The sequence below is a fragment of the Octopus bimaculoides genome, chromosome 10, assembly GCF_046866305.1.
Source record: "Octopus bimaculoides isolate indiv1 chromosome 10, ASM4686630v1, whole genome shotgun sequence".
Classification (NCBI taxonomy): domain Eukaryota; kingdom Metazoa; phylum Mollusca; class Cephalopoda; order Octopoda; family Octopodidae; genus Octopus; species Octopus bimaculoides.
This window is the reverse complement of record NC_142937.1, coordinates 79,826,673-79,848,878: the sequence shown is the minus strand read 5'-3', so window position 1 is coordinate 79,848,878 and position 22,206 is coordinate 79,826,673. Positions and strand designations below refer to the sequence as shown.

The 22,206-nt window shown below is 38.0% G+C and overlaps 1 long non-coding RNA gene across 2 annotated transcripts in view; it reads right to left on the bottom strand.

Annotated features, from left to right (window-relative positions):
* Positions 1-6,629: 6,629 nt before the first annotated feature.
* Positions 6,630-22,206, bottom strand: part of LOC128248922 (uncharacterized) — a 29,819-nt gene continuing 14,242 nt past the window's right edge. The window contains exon 2 of one of the 2 annotated variants that reach the window (XR_016243463.1): positions 6,630-6,931. This is a non-coding gene — a long non-coding RNA (uncharacterized LOC128248922). The remainder of the gene's footprint in view (positions 6,932-22,206) is intronic. The other variant, XR_016243464.1, reaches the window with a different exon arrangement.

The following is a 22,206-nucleotide window of genomic DNA, read 5'->3' as shown; positions in this document are numbered from 1 at the left end:
GGTACTCTAAATTATAATTTTATATATATATCATCATTGTTTAACGTCTGCCTTCCGTGCTAGCCTGCACCTGATTTCTGTGATTGTTTTGGCAGGATTTTTACAGCTGGATGCCCTTCCTAACACCAGCCACTCAGCAGAGTGGACTTAGTGCTTTTTTTCATGACACAAGGGAGGTGAGTACTGATTTTTATGTGGCACAAGTACAGGTGAGGTCAGTTTTGGTAAGGTTTTTACAGCTGGATGCCCTTCCAAACACCAACCACTTTACAGTATGGACTGGATGCTTTTAAGTGACACCTGCACTGACAGGGTCACCAAGTACTTGCAAGAAGAAAACTTTGAAGAGGAGAGGAGGCAATTTTGTGTTGGATGATGGAAAGGTTATAGTGAGACAGAAACAGGTGTCTTGCTGTAGAGGAAGTTCAAGGTTACCTGGCCAGAGAGAGAGAGATCAGGAATGAGGACAGAAACAGGTGTACTTCCGCAAAAGAGATACATGGTTACCCAACCTGAGGGAAGTGCAGGAGGAGAGAAAGTGGGAGACAGCAGGATAGAGAAGGTGACAAAGTGCCTGGCATACTGATAAGGGACAGGGGTCAGAATATAAATGGGATGGTTGGGTAAAGGAAGAGAGAGATATAGATGGTGGCAAGTGCCAGGGCATACCCTTGAGGTTCAAATGCTATAATATGAGTGGCAGGATATTGCGAAGAGGGTGTGATTAAAGAGTGCGAGCAAGTGGTGAAAGACCTGGGGATGTATAGAGTTGGAGGTGGGGGGCTACTGGATAGCAATGATACAAAGGAGCAGAGGTGTGGGGACAGGACTGGGGAGTGAGAGCTAGGCATAGCGTATGAAGGTGTTACATGTGGGTGGAATACACAGATTGGGGGCTAGCAGATAGATAGTAGAGTGAGACAGGGCATGTGGGTAGAACACACAGGTCGGGTGGGGGTGGGGCGGAGAGCAATGATGCAGTGGTACAGGGCCAAGTGGACAGGATTGGGGAGTGGGAGGTAAGCGTAATGTATGAAGTGGAAATATGAGGAAGAGAAAAGATGTAGAGACATAGTTTGGTTTGTTGTGGTTTTCTTGTTAAGTGTGGATGGGACACACAGCACTTCTAGAACTCAGTATTAACAATAGTAATAACATTTCCAATAATATTTATATAAAAAGGAGGAGGCAGGGGACGGATGAAAGGCCAGACATTTTGCAAAACAACATAATTGATTGGATCACCATTGGTTCTTGATTGTTATTTATTTTACCAATTCATGAAGGATAAAAAGCAAAGTTAACCTTAGTGAGAGTTGAACTCATAACCTAGAGATGTGAAACTGAGTATTACAATTCTTGTCTGTCTTGACTGGTGCTCAACCAGATTTTGTAATCATTACATTTAAATAATAATTACAATATTAATGACAATTACTTCTTATATTGTACAGAGTTATAAATTTGTGGGGCAAATGTGAAACAAATTGAATTACCCGAATATATTACTGGTACTTTCACTAACAACCCCAGAAAAATGAAAGGCAAAGTCAACGTCGTCAGTAATTTGCAGGAACCACAGATTAGATGCAATTACTTCCTATTCTCAGTAATTAAAGTTGTTAAATAAATGAAAGAGACTTGTGTCACTCCTACACAAGAAGTTGTCCAGCTAAGTTTAACCCCGAGACAAGTAACAGTCCTGTAGCAGGACTCGAACCTCTGGCTTAGACAGCAACAAATGTAATTCATTATTCATTACTTTGGGCTCTTTAACAAAATCACTAAATAGAAACAAATAAATGCTAAAATAAAATAAAATTAACTCTTAATAATGAAGATTACATCCCTTCCAATTAAGTTAAGTGCTTCCCATAGCTAATTACTAATTAAATATAGTTTGATCAGTAATTACTTACAAATTAAACTTCTGTTGTTATATTTTTTTCCTTCAAAGAAATGTGTGACCTTCCTTTTGAACTCAGAACATTTTCACCTCCAAAATTCTAATTTTTTTTTTTTATTTTCTAAATTTCTCTCTAATTCTTTTAAAGAATATTTTCTCTTCTTTCTTGAAATTATATTTTTAGAACGTCTTAAACTATTCATTATTCACTAATGGCAATCGTTTATAATTAGCCTTTATTATTAGCATTCATTATAGCATTATCATTCCGCTTCTTTACATTCTGAGTTCAGTTCCAACCAGAGCCAACTTCAGCTTTCGTCCCTCTGAGATCAATAAAACAGAGGACCAAACAGTTTCAGGACTGAATAATTCCTTTCACTGAAAGTTGCCAGCCAACATCAGTTACTAGCATTAATACAAACACTTACTCACACACACACATATATAAACATACATACATACATACACACACACATACATACATACACACACACATACGTACACACACATATACATACACACACATACATACATAAAGTTGTTAAACAAATGAAAGACATTTGTGTCACTCCTACACAAGAAGTTGTCCAGCTAAGTAATGTATTTAACCATGAGACAAGTAACAGTCCTGTAGCATCCCCATCTTGTTCATCATAGTCCTCCAGGCAATAATAGAGAAATACAAGACAGGCTGTCCCTGGGAGCTCCTCTATGCTGATGACTTTGTCCTCATGGGTTAGGGTTAGGGTTAGGGTTAGGGTTAGGGTTAGGGTTAGGGTTAGGGTTAGGGTTCTAGAGAAGAAATTTCAGGCATGGAGGCAAGGTCTAGAATCAAAGGACTTTAGAGTTAATCTAGCAAAAACCAAAGTCTTAGTAAGTTGGAGAGCAGAAAAATCACAAATACCTTCAGGTAGATGGCCCCCTTCAATCTGTAGGACAGGCATTGATAGAAACTCCATAAGATGTACCTGGTGCAAGCTATGGACTCATAAGAGGTGGAGCAATATCAGAGGAAGGTTAACTGGAAAAACAGTTTTTGTGTGTGGCAGATGCACAGAGGCAATAAACACTGAAGATGTACAGAAAATAAACCCCACCAATTGCCAGGTGGGTGAACTAGAGGTAGGTGATAGCTTCTGTTATCTAGGTGACCAAGTTAGTAGAGGAGGTGGATGCTCTGAGAGCATAACTGTAAGAGTAAGAATAAGCTGAGCAAAGTTCAGAGAGATCTTACCTCTGTTGCTAACAAAGGGCCTCTCCTTCAGAGTGAAAGACAGATTGTATGATGCCTGTGTGCAAACAGCTATGCTACACAACAGTGAAATATGGGCTGTGACTGCTGAGGACATGTGTAGGCTTGAAAGAGATGAAGCTAGCATGCTTCGCTGGATGTGCAATGTCAATGTAAGCATCTTGAGAGAAAAGTTTGGCATAAGAAGCATCAGATATGATGTGCCAGAGAGACAACTGCATTGGTATGGTCATGGGATGCATATGGACGAGAACAGCTGCGTAAAGAAGTGCTGATCTCTAACTGTGGAGGGAACCTGTGGTAGAGGTAGACCCAGGAAGACATGGGACGAGGTGGTGAAGAATGATCTTTGAATGTTGGGCCTCACAGAGGCAATGAGTGGTGACCAAGACCTTTGGCGATGTGCTGTGCTTGAGAAGACCCATCAAGACAAATGAAGTCGTAGTCATGGCCAATGCTAGTGTCATGTAAATGGCATTGGGCCTCACAGAGGCTGATGCCGGTGGTGCATGAAAGAACATTTCGAGTGTTGGATCTCATTGAGACAATGACAAATGACCAAGACCTTTGGCATTGTGTCGTGCTTGAGAAGAAGACCCATCAAGTCAAGTAAAATTGCAGTTGTGGCAGATACTGGTGTCATGCAAATGGCACCCATGTTGGTGGCACATAAAACACTCATCAGACACTTGGAGTGGTTGGTGTAAGGAAGGGCATCCAGACATAGCAAAACAATGCCAAATCAGACTGGGGCCTAGTGTAGCTCTCCTGCTTGCCAGCCATGGTCAAAGTGCCTGACCAATTCCAGCATAGCCAGCAGACATTAAATGATGATGATCAATCATTTAGCATCCACTGTCCATGCTGGCATTGTCCATCCTATGCCAGTATGGAAAGTGGATGTTAAATGATGATGATAATGACATAAATATATATATATATATATATATATATATATATATATAACCATACATACATACATATATTTTAAATTAGAACAATATCTTAACACAACACATTAGCTGACATCAGTTAGAGACCTTAAAATCAACAAAATCTCACTCAGAGGGGTCCTTACATTGCTTGTTTTCTAAACATGCTCGATATCTTTCTTAATTTGGTAGAAGAAAGCTGCAAGTGTCTTGCCATGAATATACGGACATGTTTGTTTCATAAACAAGAGAGTCAGCATTCAATTCTTATCAGTTTGTTGCACTAAATTGCTGTTTACAAAACCATAACATAATTTACAAATATGTATTGGGATGAGGAATAATTCATGAGCGTTTTTCTCAAATTTGAAAAAGCATGCAGAAATAAAATGCATTGGCAAAATATCTTATGTTATTTAAAAGAGAATTTTTTGCTCTACAGGATAATGTGTGTTTTGATTTTTAAATTTTATTGATTTTTGTGTATTTTCAGATCATTAAAATGGAATGTCAAGTAGACAAAACTGAACGTTTTCAACACCATTTACTTTTTGCATTTAATCGAGGTGTTAAGGCTGCTGAAGCTGTTCGTGAGATTTGTGTTGTGTTTGGAGAAGGAGGAATGCCTCAAAGTACTGCCCACCGTTGGTTTTTGCACTTCAAAAATTGGGAATTTTGATCTCAGGGGCGGATCATACACCAGTTGACCAATTGAGTTTGATGAAGAGCGATTGAATCAACTTCTTCACAAAAATTCATGTCAAACAACCAGAGAATTGGTGGGGCAGAAGGATTGTTATAAAAAAACTTTGGTGAACCACCTTCACACTCAATGGGCAAGGTTAAGAAACTCGGCGCTTGAGTGCCACTCACTTTGAGTGAAAACAACAAAAATCAATGCTCCACAATCGCTGTCAGTTTGCTCGCTCAACAACGCTCAACATATAGTCACAAACAATGTTTTCTTTACAGCATTGTCCCTGGTGATGGAAAATGGTGCCGTGATGTCAATATGAAGCAGTGAAAAGAATGGCTCAGTCCCGACAAACAAGTGAGTCCGTGACCAAAACAGACCTTCATCCTTGGAAGACCATGTTGTGAGAATGGTGGGAGCTGGGAAGGCCTAATTCATTATAAACAGCTTGAGCACAACCAAACACTCAATGTGGAGTTCTACATTCAACAGCTGCACCAATTCAATGAAGCAATTCAGCAAAAAAGACCAAATGGGAAAAATGGCATTCTTCTGCAACACGACAACATCCATCCTCACATCGTCAAAATATGACCAAGCCCATGATTCAAGAACTGAAATGGGAAGTGCTACCTCGTCCTCCATACTCTCTAGATTTGGTCTCATCAGATTTTCATCTCTTTCAAATGCTTTGTGCAGTGTATTGTTCAATAATGACGTGGAATTGAGGGCTTGGTTGGACGAATTCTTTGAGTCAAGACCAGGAGATTTCTATCCCTGAGGCATCAAAAAAACTTATTGAATGATGGGAGGAAGTCATAAATAACAACGGAGAGTATATTATTGATTAATTTGTTGCAGTTTTGTTATTTAAAATAAATTTAAAAAAAAAACACTCATGAATTATTCCTCAGCCCAATATATATTTATCATCATCATATATATATATATATATTTGTACACGTCAGTTTCAAAAAAATATAGTTTTGAAATCTATGTTTCCTTACAACTCAAGAGAAGCTTGTGTGTCTCAAATATCCGATTGATTGATCAATATTTAGGGCCCTTACAGGGATCAAGGTTCAAGTCTTGACTCTCCTTCAGGCCAACCAAGAAATTCTTTTAACTTAGGCAATAATATAGGTGCAGCAAAATATCGGATGGCCACTAGACAAGCTCTACCTTTGACTGCCACATGGTCAAGCAAGGACACACCAAACAGGAGCTTACTGGTGTTAATGACACTATACAATAAAAGGTAAGTGGCTGGAGGAGGAAGTGAAGGCATTCATTATTCATCTTTGGTTGAGCTTGTTCTAACAAGTAGATCATCAAGGTGTGTCTCAGTGAAGGGCAAACTCCCAGTCAATCAGTCTCTAGAATAACCATACAGCATTGAGAAGGTGAAATCTGCTCAGACTAGTAAAGGCCAAATGACCATCTTGTGGCCATGACCCAGTCCTGTAGGAATCTAGTTATGTCCCCTGACAATATGCATGTTCAATAAAACTCATACATCAGAAAGGAAGGAAGGAAGGAAATCCTGTAAATGGGGAAACAGGTTATGATCAAGGATGGAGGAGGATGTTGAATGAAAAATAGTTACCACATTTGGTAGACGGCAACTGAAAGAAGCCCATCATATATATATATATATATATATATATATATATATACACACACACAGACGTGCAGGAAGTAAATAGACACCTTTAATTTTCAAAATCTTTTATTTGATATTAATTGGTTGAAGGAGAGGTTTTCTTCTAGCTGCTCGTCCATAATACCCAAGCTTATGCAGATATGTAGCACACATTCTTGGACTAACTTCTAGCTGTTTTGCAATGTCAGAAGCCTTCAAACGGGGTCTGTTTTCCACAATTCTCTTCAAGCAGTGAAGCTTCCTTTCTGAGGGCCAAGGTCGGCCGGGATGAGAATCTGTTGATTCTTTTCCTTGGCTTTTGAATTGCACTATAATTCTATTAACAGTAACAAGAGGAATTTGAAGATTTTCGGCAATTTTTCGCTGGCTAAGACCAGCATCAGATTGCACAACAATATGACCTCTTTGAAAATCTGACAGTTGTGCTGAATTTTTTGTGCATGGCATGGTTTCTCTTCGCAAATGTTTAATATAATGGCATCTGGAATGAAAAAGAATAATTACATTGTAAATTCTACATGGCTGAAAACATATTAAGATACTTAGATCAGAAATTTTAAAAATTAAAAGAGTCTATTTACTTCCTGCATGTCTGTTTATATACATATATACATATATATATATATATATATATACAAGAATACGCCATCCATTTAGAGAAAAATTTGTAGTTTAGAATCAGTAGTTTTTTGACTGCTATTTCTAAATTTTCAGTGTTGGAGAAGCAACTCAATGCTAATCCCTGTATATTTACGATGATATATATATATATATATATATATATATATATATATATATGTATATGAATATGTTTGTGTGTATCTGTGTGCCCTCCACTATCACTTGACAACCGATGTTGGTGTGTTTATGTCTCCATAACTTAGCAAGTCGGCAAAAGAGACTGATAGAATAAGTACTAGGCTTACAAAGAATCAGTCCTGAGGTCAATTTCTTCGACTAAAGGCAGTGCTCCAGCATGGCCACAGTCAAATGACTGAAACAAGTAAAAGGATAAAAAAAAAAAAAATGATTTTTACAACTGGCATGAAAAAAAAGAAAAGGTTTTGTCACTTAGTAAGAGTGATGATGTCACTTTGACAACGACTTACTTATAACAACAACAACATTATTTGGTAATTAGAGGAAATGACAGTATGTCTTCAAATATGTAGCTGTATAATTTGGATAAGGCCAGTCAAAGGTTGAAGCCAGCTGTTGACAGAGTAGAAGTACTTTGGGCATGATATGTCATATGAACAGGAAAAACGTCTTGTTCAGACATTCAAAGAATTTTACTCTCAGAACTTAAAAGCATAGTTACCAATTCCCACCCACCCTCCTATTATATGTGATGGGGTGTGTGACATTTCAAATGCTGAACAGTTATCCTTTAATGTCAGAAACTGCAACAACGAATTTTTAAATATCTGAAAAATTCATTGGATCATGCCTTGCTTACATTAAACGGTGGTTGCTCTATTTAACTCTGATAGTTTATTTAACAATTATTATCTGATGCAACATTCATCAAACAAATGTTGTAGGGTTGTCTTCCACAATGAAATTTTTAGAATAAAATGAAGAAACAACAGTACCAATGTGTTCTATAGACATAATAACAAGCAGCACAACACTGGATGTTAATACTAAGGCTCAAAATATGTTCATATATACATACATATTATGTGAGAGACCAGCAGACACCATCAAAGTGATGCTGAGGTACAAATATATGGAACCCAACATATCCATCGTGACTACCTGCCTGATAAGCATACACCAGGCATCACAACTATATCTGGACAACATGGTGATCTTATATCAAGATAAACAGTACATGACCTTGCAAGTGGGACAGAATTAGAGTTTTCTTCAAGTCAAGTAGCCTCTTTCGTATTCAGAGAGGGGCTACTTAATCTGAAGAAAATTTCTTGAATATGGAATGTGAAACACCCATGTTTTCAGTGGGGAATTATTCAAGCCACGAAGAATCCTTCTCACCATGTTACTATGATGCTCCCCCACTACTCCTGCTTGTAAGCAGAGATGCTTATATCATCAACCACTAAGGGACATACTCAACCAGTTAAGATCAAACAACTAACTAGCAAATCCGTGGTGTTGAGCAGAATATTTGTTATAACCCATCTTTTACACCTGGACTAAACATGTACATATTATCACTTGTAAAACCTTGATTGCCATTGCCTGGTATTGCATGTATGTACGTATGTTAATATATATGTATGTTTTCTTCTGTTTTTTTTTTATCATTTAGATTCTTCATTTGAGGAAGGAGCTGGTTTCTAAGGAAGATACAAAGCTTCATCATTGGAATGAAGGTAACAAGAATAATGTCACATTTTAAACTTGAGAAAAGTCTTCAATATTTTTACTATTCCACTTACAGCTTGTATTTATAATGTTGAAACCCTAGCTTGTCCAGATTGTCACTTAGGCATTTACTGACAAAACCAATTACTCCAATCAGTGTTGGTATAAATATGAATTTGTATTCTTGATATTTGAAGCTAAAGGTTTCAAAACAAGTGTCCATAGCTATTCTCTTTCACTTTGATTTTCAAAGAGACATCCACATCAGCAGAACAACAGACCTCTATGACGGGGTACATACTTTTTCTTGTCAGTCCCAAACAACAATATCTGGCCTGTTATGCTTACCCTTGACAGATATTTTGAAGGGAATGTTCAGTACATTTTCGTTTTTCATGTTGTTTACATTTTATGATGTCCTGTACCATATATGCATACCTATATACATATTTATGTATGTACATACGTATATGTATGCATATATATATTATTTATATATATATACATATATATATACATACATAAACGATGATGATGATGATGATATATATATATCTTATGTGGTAAGGTTTCAACAAGTAGAAGAACACTTGATCAGCCAAGAGAGTAAAGATAACGTTATAATAAAATCAGAAATCTTGCTAAATACACCCACCCAGGGTTTCCTGGTTGAAATAATAATTCATTCACTATTTATGAAGCTGAGAAGATCGTTCGTTGGTTGTCTTTTAGGCAGATAACGTTTAAGCAAGAGATGCAGATAATGAAGAAGACAAAAGAAAAATACAAGGGCGATAATCAATGTTACAATAATTATATGTCAGACAGATGTAAACAAGATGCTGAGAGTTTACAAAGTGTCTGGTGGTCTATTTTTAAATTCCGATAAGATGTATCGGTTGAAATGCAGAAAATAATCTCATTCTGGGAATTGATGTATTCATTGGAGGTTCTCAAGTTCTTTATCAGCATCCCTTATTTAAACCTCATCTGCTCAACAGACAAACTGACAAACAGTCTTCTTCTCAGCTTGAAAAATGGTGAAGTAAATTACTATTTCAACCAGGAAGCCCTGGGTAGTTGTATTTAACAATATTTGTGGTTTTATTATAACATTATATGTGTGTGTATATATGTAGGTAGGTAGATAGATAGATAGATAGATAGATAGATAGATAGATAGATAGATAAAGACATGGTTTGTTTCTTGTATTAATATGGTTGTGTTTAATTAATGCACAATTTTGTGAAAACAGTTTCTCACAGATATCACAGTGATATAGGGCTTCTTCTCCATGTATTATTAAGGTATTTGCAAGGGAGATTGATTCACCACAGAAATCACAATCATATGGCTTCTCTCCTGCTTCAATTTATTTATATCTAATTAAGCTATCTGCATCAGGGAATTATTTACCACATTTGTCATATATATATATATATATATATATATATATACACACACACACATACACATATATATGTATGTATGTATATATATATATGCATTGTATGTAAGAACATGTGTGCATATATATATATATATATATATATATATATATATATATATATGTATATATATATATATATATATATATATATATATATATATATATATATATATATATATATATATATACATATATATTTACATATATATCTACATACATACATGTATATATATACATAATAAATGAAAAAATGTATGGTAAATAAACAAATGACATAATATACACTGAGTGTACAACCAGACGGGAGACAAACGCAGAAGATCCCTAATTCTTCATCAGTTATCAACCAGTTATCAACTCAGTTTCATACAATTAATGATAAGACTGAGGGCTTCCCATATTGGTGGTGCCCACAAAAAATTTTTTTTGTGGAGAATTCAGGGCCGAGAGCAAACAAGACAAAGTAAAACAACACAGTGTGTGATTTAGGACAATGGACAAGAATAGTGAATAAAACTTAGAAGGTATCCTAAAGGGAGGAGAATGGAGAGACAGAGAATTTGTGACTGGTCAGTTATAGGACCAGTGTGAGAAAGGGAAAGAGCTGGCCACAGGCCATGTGACAGCAGCAGGCAGAAGAGAGAGAGAGAAAAGGAGAAAGTCAAAAGGCTAGAATAGAAGTATAGAGTGTAGTGGGTGCTTTTACATGCCACCGGCACGAGGGCCAGTCACATGGTACTGCACGGGAGCCAGTCCAGCGGCACTGGCAACGACCTCGCACGAATGATTTTCTAACGTGCCACCAGCACAAGTGCTAGAAGGCAACACAGGTAACGATTACGCTCAAATGATGCTATTTACGGGCCACTAGCACGGAAGCCAGACAGCTGCTCTGGCAATGAACACGCTCGGACAGTGCTGTTAGTGTTCAACTGGCGCAGGTGCCAGTCATCGAGTATGGTTCAATTATGACTTCACTTGCCCCAACAGGTCTTCACAAGCAGAGCTTAGTGGTCAATGAAGGAGAGGTTGGCATGGGTGCCAGTCGTTGAATTTGGTTTGATTTCGATTTCAGATTTCAAATTCCAAATTCCAAATTCACTTGCCTCAATAGGTCTTCACAAGCAGGGCTTTTAGTGTCCAATGAAGTAAAGATACGAATTAATGAGCAGGCTATACTTCTGGCAGAGATCACAGATTATGCTCTGACTTGCCTTGCCGGGTCTTCTCAGATACTGCATATTTCCAAAGGTCCCTGTCACTGGTCATTGCCTCGGTGAGGCCTAAAGTTCGAAGGTCGTGCTTCACCACCTCATCCCAGGTCTTCTTGGGTCTACCTCTTCCACAAGTTCCCTCAACTGCTAGGGTGTGGCACTTTTTCACACAGCTATCCTCATCCATTCTTGCCACATGTCCATACCAGTGCAATCGTCCCTCTTGCACACCACAACTGATGCTTCTTAGGTCTAACTTTTCTCTCCATCGGAGCATACTGGTTTCGTTTCTTACGAGCTTACACATGTCCTCAGCAGTCACGGCCCAAGTTTCACTGCCATGTAGCATGGCTGTTTGTACACATGCGTCATACAGTCTGCCTTTTACTCTGAGCGAGAGGCCCTTTGTCACCAGCAGAGGTAAGAGCTCTCTGAACTTTGCCCAGGCTATTCTTATTCTAGCAGCTACACTTTCAGTGCACCCTCCCCCGCTACAAACTTGGCCACCTAGGTAGCGGAAGCTATCAACTACTTTTAGTTTTTCTCCCTGGAGTGTGGCAAAGGTTGTTTTCTGCACATTCTCAATGTTTATTGCTCCTGAGCATCTGCCACATACAAAAACTATCTTGCTAGTTAGCCTTCCTTTGATATTGCTGCACCTCTTATGTGTCCATAGCTTACACTGGGAACATCTTATGGCGTTTCTATCTATGCCTTTTCTGCAGATCGAGCAGGGCCATCTGTCTGAAGGGGTTTGTGTCTTGTCTACCTTCCTACTTATTAAGACTTTGATTTTAGTTAGGTTGACTCTAAGGCCCTTCGATTCTAAACCTTGTTTCCACACCTGAAACTTCTCTAGTTCTGATAGTGACTCAGAAATTAGTGCAAGGTCATCAGCATAGAGGAGCTCCCAGGGGCATCCCGTCTTGAATTCCTGTGTTATTGCTTGGAGGACTATGATAAATAGGAGGAGGCTGAGGACTGAAGCTTGGTGGACCCCTACCTCTACCTGGAATTCTTCACTGTACTCATTGCCAACCCTTACCTTACTGACAGCATTCCTGTACATGGCTTGCACAGCTCTTACTAACCACTCATCTATACCTAGTTTCTTCATTGACCACCAGATAAGGGAGCGGGGGATCCTGTCAAAGGCTTTCTCCATGTCAACGAAAGCCAGGTACAGAGGTTTATCTTTGGCTAGGTATTTCTCCTGCAGCTGTCTTACCAGAAATATAGCATCAGTGGTGCTTTTCCCTGGCACAAAACCCAAACTGCATCTCATCTAAACTGACTCTCTCCCTGATTTGTTGGGCTATGACCCTCTCGGTGACCTTCATTACCTGATCCAACAACTTGATACCTCTGTAATTATTTGTATCTAAAGCGTCACCTTTACCTTTGTAGCAGTTGACTATGGTGCTGCTACACCAGTCATTGGGTATGACTCCTTCATGTATCACCTGATTAACTATACAGGTGACTAGGCTATAGCCAACACTGCCAGATATTTTGAGCATCTCTGCAGTGATTCCTGATGGGCCGGGGGCTTTCCCTGTCTTCATACTCTTGATCGCTTTATCTATCAAGGTGCTGTCAATTAGTATAGCTGGTCCCTCTGTTGGGTTGACATGCAGCAGACTCTCTTCCTCCCATTCATTCTCTTTATTAAGCAGCCTTTCATAGTGGCATCTCCAAACCTCTCTATTTGCAGCCTCATTTAGTGCAAGTGAGCCATCATCCATGTGGACACATTTCTCTCATACGACATCACGATTCTCTCTCACACACTGTCTTGCAACACGCTCTTCAAAATTTAATATATTAAACCAGTGTATCTTGGATTCTGCTTTATAAAATGATTTAATTATTACAATTATAATCTTTAGAGTATGAATTGAAACAGCTGTTAGAGATCATGTTTATTTTTGCAGTTAATAAATATACTTATTAATTGATGCATCTCTATTTTCTTATTTTTCTTGAATGTATATGAATTAATATAAACAACCATGTGCAAATGCGACACCATAAAGGAAAAATATAATTGTTACTAAATGCGACTAAGGGCATCAAGACACCTACATTGCTAGAAATAAGGGCTAAAATGCTCTAATGCTGTAGGAAAAGCACATAAATGTATACATATATGCTCACAGGGGCTGAAATCGTGCAAAACACTGACTATATATCAGGTGGAGTAAAAAGTAAGCAGCATTTTGAAACATGAAGAATTCAGACCAGATTCTTGCAGAGTTTTGAATTTTTTAAAACATTTTTTTGCAATTGTCTGATAATACAGACATAGACTTACCCAAATGCATCAATAAATTAACATTGATATTTTTTTCACAGTTGTTACAATCAACTGAAATGGAACTGTCAAAGTGTGATATTCAAGCAATTTTGCTATTCAACATCAAAAAAAGGATGTAAAGCAGCTGAAACTGTAACCAGACTAATCCGTTTCTCGACTGTATTGTAACTTGCAATGAAAAGTGGATTCTGTACAATAATAAAAAACGTTCTTTGCAGTGGTTGGACTAAAATGAAGCACTGAAAAACCTTCCCTAAACCCGAGCTCTTCAAAAAGAAGGTTATGGTGACTGTTTGGTAGTGTGCTGCTGGACTCAGCCACTATAACTTCTTAAAACCTGGAAAAACCATTACTGCAGAAACATATTGCCACGAAATTGTCAAAATGAATGAAAAGCTGCTGCTCCTCCGTCCCAGATTAGTCAACAGAAGAGGACCAATCATTCTTCATGACAATGCTCGACCTCACGTTTCACTAATGACGCTCCAGAAGTTGAGGGAACTTGGCTACGAAGTTCTTCCTCACCCAGCTTATTCCCCAGACCTTTCTCCAACCGACTACCACTTTTTCAAGCACCTTGATGGTTTCCTGCGAGAGAAGGAGTTAAAAAATCAAACCGATGCTGAAAGTGTGTTCAAAGAGTTCATCAGCTCCAGAACTCCAGATTTTTATGTTACCGGAATAAATAAACTTGTAACTCGTTGGCAAAAATGTGCTGATTCTAATGGTACTTACTTTGTGGAATAAAATGTTCACATTGTTCAAATATGATGACTTTTATGTTTCAAAATGTTGCTGACTTTTTACTCATAAACTGATATACATTCATTAACATGTCTACATCAGATTGATGTTAGTAATTTAAACTGCAATTTACAATATTTCATTCATTAAGATTCAACTTCAATTCAACTGTTTAAATCAGCTGATTAAATCTGTTTAATTACCTACTTATCTCTCTATTATTATTGGAGACAATAACTTTGATGTATATTATCCATAGCTGAGTTTTGTCAAACATACCAAGTGATGTTTAGCAAATTTTGTCTGTCCATAATGCTTTTTCTTAATTAACACTTCAAAAGAATAACTTATATTTGTGTGTGTTTGTGTGTTTTTTACAATAATAATAATAACGATGATGATAACAATGGTTTCAAATTTTGGCATCAGGCCAGGGCTTTATTTTATTGACCCCATAAAGATAAAAGGCAAAGTCAACATCAGTGGCATTTGAACTCAGAATGTAAATGCTGCCCAGCATTTTGTCTGAATCATTAATGATTCTGCTAATTCATTGCCTTTCTCTCTGTGTATTTACAGTAATAATGTAACTATATATTTATATGTGTGTGTGTGTGTGTGTATATATGATGGATTCTCTCATCATTAATGACAAATGAGGGTCCAGTAAATAAAGTGGTAATCATGTTCTGTGGACACGAATGTGTCTCTTGAAGCCTGCTGGAGTCTTGCAAACCTTTTGACAAAGGGAACAAGCTGGTTACCAGGAACAAGACTGAAACTGAGCCAAACCAAAATAAAAATGATAATTGCTTCTACAATAGACAGAAGGTCAATGATTTTAAGAAAAGTACTAATTGATTAATATGGGCCCTTGTACTTCATTGGTACTTGGTTTAATTGACCCTGAAATGTAGAAATGCAGAGTTGACTGCAATGGCATTTGAACTCAGAATGTGAAATCAGAAGAAATAACACTCAACATTTTGTCCAGCTTCGCTAATGATTCTTCCAGTTTTGATATCTTATTAAGCTGTAACGATAATTGTTACTTTTTAAAAATTCATGTTCGTAATAACAATAAAGGTCAGTGTGTGTGTGCATGCATGTGTGTGTGTGTGTGCATGTATGTGTGTGTGTGTGTGCATGTATGTGTGTGTGTGTGTGCATGCGTGTGTGTGGTGGCAGCAGCACATGCCATACTAATTATAAAAAGTGATGATAGCAGGATCTTGTGTTTTTCTTTTATTCTTGTTAAATAAACTTTATTATCTCATTAATAAATCACACACACACACCAAGCATCCCATTGTTTGTTCAGTCTCAATTATTTGTGTTATGTAAAAACTTCAATTTGCCATAATTTGCACTAGATTCATTCATAAACCTATAAACCCATATATATGTGTATATAGTTGTGTGTGTGTGTGTGTGTGTGTGTGTGTGTGTGTGTGTGTGTGTGTGTGTGTGTGTGTGTGTAAGAATGAGTTGGCAGGTACCTGATTGTAAACATCCCCATTTATACAAACAGTGTTGTTAGTTTGCAGTCTTCTGTGAAAGTATGTCTGGGTTGATTATTGTTTGATAAATGAGGAGAGACATTATTTTGCTTGGGAGCAGGCAAGGGTTGGCAGCAGGAAGAGCATCATGACTGGAGAAACTGGACTCAATAAAGTTTCCTCCATTCTATGCAAGTATAGAAAAGTGGATGTTAAAACATTGTGTGTGTATATATTTAGTAGGTAGAAACTGAAAGAAGCCTGTCGTGTGTGTGTGTGTGTGTGTGTGCATTCCCCACCACCACTTGATAACCGGTGTTGGTGTATTTATGTCCCCATAAGTTAGTGGTTTGGCAAAAGAAACTAATAGAACAAGTATCAAGCTTTAAAAGACAAGTCCTGGGGTCAATGCATTTGACTAAAATTCTTCAAAGTGGTGCCCCAGCATGGCCACAGTCTAAATGATTGAAATAAGTAAAAGATAATATATATATGCCCTTCCTAAAACCAGCCACTCTTGGAGAGGTTGGCATCAGGAAGGACATGAAGCCATACAAACCATGCCAAATTAAACTAGAGTCTGGTGCAGCCCCTGAGCTTACCAGCCCTGGTCAAGCTGTCTAACCCATGCCAGCATGGACATTAGACGTTAAACGATAATGATGATGATGATATATACACATATTGTAGGACAGACAGAGAGAAAGACAGATAGGCAGTCAAGAAGATAGAAAGTCAGACATCAGGTCGACACAGAGATGGACGGAGAGATAGAGAGAGACAAACAAATAATGATGCTTCTTGTAAGGAACTGCTTGGAAAGTATTTAGTAAAGAACATGTTGACTCGGTTTTTTGGCAAAGTTCTTCTGTACTTTGGACTCTGTACTCTAGAGGAGAATGAGAAATGGTTCATGAGCAACACTAGGAATTGTGTGTGTATATTTACAGACGTGTGTCTCCTAGAGTTAAAGCCCTGAATCTCTTCTCCCTGTCATAGTTCTTGAGGCAATGACACAAACCCAGGAAAGATTCTTTTTAATGCATGCCAATGGACCTTGGGATTAGCAGGTATTAGAAACTTCCATAAGCTAATCTCTTGGTTGTCATTTGAGAAAGCATGGAAAAAGTAGAATGAAGAGATTCTATAAAAAATTGGAGAAACACAAAATATTGTGAGTAGTTGAGAAGTGACTTTGATCTCAGGAAGAAAGGAAGAACTCTCGTGAAAATTGTGTTGTTTGTATAACACTATTTGTATTATGTTGTTTGTATAAGACTGACAGAAAATCAGAACTTGAGATGCTAACATCAAATATATTCATAAACTGAAAGCTAGGAGCAATTTATTCTACTTTCCCGGAGGACATGATAAATACAGATCTTTGTAGTAAGAAAAGAAAATTAAATATGTATATTTTATGCACCTTCTTCCTTGTTCTTCAATATAAAATTAAAATTTCTAATCCTACCAAGATTGATCAAGAAATGATTATCTCCCCTACTAAAACTGGGCACCAGAGTACACCACATGTTTGAATAATAAATACAGAAATTGGATTTAAGGTGAGCCACTGATTAGCACAACTAGTTGCAGTACAATGACAGGAATAGAATAAGAGATATCCATCTCTTGTCAGTTTGTAGCATTCCTCTTTCTTGTATCTGATGCTAAAGAAATGCAGGTATCCATCAGTCTGGTTAGGGAACGCTTCAAACTGACTAGTTGTGTTTACACCAGTTTGTCTCCAGTGAAAAATTTTTTCCCATTACAAAATACAGTGATTAGCTTTCTTATGGGTTCAAATATGCCTCAAGCATATTTGAAATGATAAAAAGTCAGTGTTTCTACACATCACTGCTTAACGCTTCTGTTCCATATTAAGGAAAAGTTATTATAGCTTTAGTCATTCTTATGGAGGATATTTGGTTAACTCATTGACTTTGCCTTTCACCAAACCTTGGAGTAGCTATGGCTTGGCAGTTAAGAGGTGTGTTTCACAACCATCGTTTTAATTCTATCCATCAGAACTTTGAGCAGGTGTTGACCAGAGCCTTAAGTTGGCCAATATCTTGTGAACAGAATTTGATAGACGGAAACTATGCAGAACCTTGGTCAATTAGAATTCTTCGTAAAAGAAAGGATTTAGATTTTTTTTAAATGTTAAGTGTTTCATGCTGACCTGAAGAAAAGTGTTGCATACTTTCATCAACCCACAGATTGTATCTGTGAAGAATGTGTTAGCTGGTCTTTTTCTTCACCTGGAAATCCTAATTTTTCCAAATTGACACATTTACTAATGTAAACAATTACACCGATAATTACTGGTATAAATGTGAATTTATAATCAGGATAAAGGAGCTTCTGGTTTCAAAAAAGCTGGTTCTGTAAATATCCTCTTTGCTGATTTTGGAAGAAATATCAAGATCTTCAGGGACAGCTAATCCCTATAACTGGGCATGATGTCCCTTTTATATCTATACATCTTTTATAAGACCTTGATGGGAATGTTCCACCAATATTCCTTGTGTTAATATTAGGGATAGTGTCTATGTGTATTTATTCCAGGGCAGTGTTGCCTTTACATGATATTGGATATTGTTTTAGCAACAGTCAGGCCGCAGTGGGAGGGGGAAGTGGTGCCTTGTCTTTTGGACAACTCCTGATTATATTGAGTCATGTCCTTCATAGAAGAATAAGATAATTGACATTTACAGCTGCATCTCAGGAACCTAAAAGCTTCTTCATCTTGTATTTTCATGAGATATTTGGTAACTCTGCCTCCTGTTCTTGGATTACAAAAGCATAACTGAAATCGACTGGCTCTTGTGTGGGTGGCACATAAAATACACCATTTTGAGAGTGGCCGTTGCCAGTACTGCCTGACTGGCCTTCGTGCTGGTGGCATGTAAAAAGCACCCACTACACTCTCTGAGTGGTTGGTGTTAGGAAGGGCATCCAGCTGTAGAAACTGCCAAATCAGATTGGAGCCTGGTGTAGCCATCTGGTTTCACCAGTCCTCAGTCAAATCGTCCAACCCATGCTAGCATGGAAAGCGGACGCTAAACGACGATGATAACATTCAAAGTGTGACATGATGTAATGGTCATGAGTCCAAGAGAGAGGGATGCTTCATGTTATTACCATTCTCTTCAAGTTTACAGGAAACAGCCATGCATAGCCTATTTGTGGGATGCAAAGTGTTTCTCTTCTATGTTTTTGCTGAAATATGTCGACCTCACACTCATGGGTTTAAACAGGAAGTCATCAGGAAATGATGGCCTCATGATGAGTTCACTGTTGCTTTTCAGGATGTTCATCATTTTTGAGTAAACGGCTGATGTTTTTTTTTTTTGTTGTTGTTATTGTTTGCCAGTTGTTGCCTGAGTGATGTCATACAACACTCAAACAACACTGTCTGCTCTCATCTTAGAACCATTTCTACCATCCTTTCTTTCAAAGTAGAGTCTGAATCTGTCGTTATTGCTGTTTCTGGGAATGAGGGGAGGGGCGTTTCTGCAGAGGTCAACATTTTGTGAGTTTTAATGTTTATGTATGTATATATATTTCTTTATTGCCCACAGGGGGCTAAACATAGAGGGGACAAACAAAGACAGACAAAGGGATTAAGCCGATTACATCGACCCCAGTGCGTAACTGGTACTTATTTAATCGACCCCGAAAGGATGAAAGGTAAAGTTGACCTCGGTGGAATTTGAACTCAGAACGTAAAGACAGACGAAATACTGCTTAGCATTTCGCCCGGCGGGTTAACGATTCTGCCAGCTCCCCGCCCTATGTATGTATATATGTGTGTGTATGTATGCATATTTTTTATACATGTGTGTATGTATATGCATGAATATATGTGTATGTGTGTATGTCATTATTCAGTTTTATTTCAAGATTTCTTGCCAATGGAGAAAGAACCGGTTTCTAACCTAGATCCAAGGCTCCTTCATTGGAACTTCAACATCAACAACAGGATATTTTTATATACATGTATGTATGTATGTGTGTGTGTGCGCATGTGTGTTTGTGCGTATGTGTGTATGTATGTCATCATCATCATCATCATCGTTTAATGTCCATTTTCCATGTTCGCATTGGTTAGACGGTTTGACTGAGGACTGGCAAGTCAGTAGGCTGCACCGGGTTCCAATCTGATCTGGCAGAGTTTCTACAGCTGGATGCCCTTCCTAACGCCAACCACTCCGAGAGTGTAATGGGTGCTTTTTACATGCCACCGGCACAGGAGCCAGTGAGGTGGCACTGGCATCGACCACATTTTGATGGTGCTTTTCTATGTGCCACCAGCACAGGAGCCAGTCAAGGGGGCATGGTTTGTTTTATGTATGTATTCTCATGCATATAGTTGCATATCTAGACATGCTCGTATATATTTAAATGATTAACTTCTGGAAATTTTTACAGTTCCAGTGATGGATTGGATCTGTAGTCTTCGAATTAGCTTTCTCCTTTCTAGTTTTGAGAAGCCTGATTTTTCAAGACTGGTATTCAGACAGTGTGTTACATATCCCAGGGGCCCAATAATTACAGGTATAAACCTGAACTTGTAATCTGGATAGAGTAACTGTATGTATGTATGCATTTACAATGGTCTAAAACAGGTGTTTTTTGGGGGGCTGTATTGTTGAGTCCTTTTATATCCTGAAACATAGCTGTTCAACAAATAGGTATCAATATGTGCTAAAATAACTACTGGAGTTGATATGATCGCTGAAACCCATTGAAGAGGTGCTCCAGCATGGCTGTAGTCCAATAACTGAAACAAAGAAAATGATGATGATGATGATGATGATGATGATGATTTCATTTATTTGCCACAAAGGCAAGTAATAACAACAACAACAGCAGCAGCAGTGGCAGCGACGACGATGATGACATCAGAATGCTGATATTAAAATGGAATTCAGACTGAAGAAGTGTGGTTTAATGTACCTGAAAAGAGGCAAGGTACAGTCACTAGCAGGGACAGAATTACCTAATACAGAACTGATTAAACAAATTGAAACGGAAGGTAACAAATACCTTGGCATACCAGAGTTCAATGAGATAACGGAGAAGGAAATGAAAGAGCAACTGAGGATGGAATATTTCCAAAGACTAAGATTGGTTTTGCACTCAAAACTGACTGGATGGAATAAAATTCAAGCAGTTAATACAGGGGCAATAACATCACTTTGATATGGAGCTGGAATCATAAAATGGCAAAAGAAAAAACTGACGAACATGGATACAAAGACAAGACAAATGCAGACAGTGCACAGAGCATCCAACCCTCAGAGTGACACCGATAGGCTGTACTTGTCCAGAAGAAAGGGTGTGAGAGAGGCTTGATCAGTTGTCAGGATTGTATGGAAGCAGAGGAAAACAGGTTAGGGTGGAATGTAAAAGATACTGTGGAGCCATTGTTGAAACATGTGAAGAAGGCTGGCATCATTAAAATTGATGATTGTGTTAAGAAAGAAAGACTTAAGGAGGAAAAGAACACAAAAAAAAAAGAAACAGGAAGGAAGGAAAAAAATGTACAGCCAGTTTGCAAACAATATGAATGACAAGACAGATGGAGAAGACCAGTGGCTATGGATGAGGAGGAGTGACCTGAAGATAAAGACAGAAGCACTCATATGCACAGCAGAAGAACAAGTGTTAAGGACCAACTATGTGAAGTGCCAAAGAGACAACTGAGAATGACAGATGCAGAATGTATGGTGAGAGGGGTGAAATGGTATGGCACATTGTTAGTGAATTCCTGAGAGAGGCACAATGCAATTACAAAAGACGACATGACAATGTGGCAGGAATGATCTAATGGGAGCTCTGTGGAAATCACGGCCTACAAAGAGCAAAGACGTGGTATGAACAAACTTCAGAAGGAGTCACTAAGAATGAAGATTGCAAAATCCTGTGGGATACAATGATCCAGTGCAATCACCTGATCAGACATCGGAAACAGGATATTGTTGTGGTGAAAAAAAAGGGAAAGAACATGCATGATAATCAGCATAGAATGTCCTGGTGACAACAGAATCAAAGAGAAAGAGAAAAAGAATTGAACAACTCTGACAATTTAAAGTGAGAAATACGAAGGTTGTGGTCAATGAAGAGAGTAGACGTGATACCAATAGTAATTGGTGCACTTGGAAGTATCAGCACTCAACTACCAGCATGGC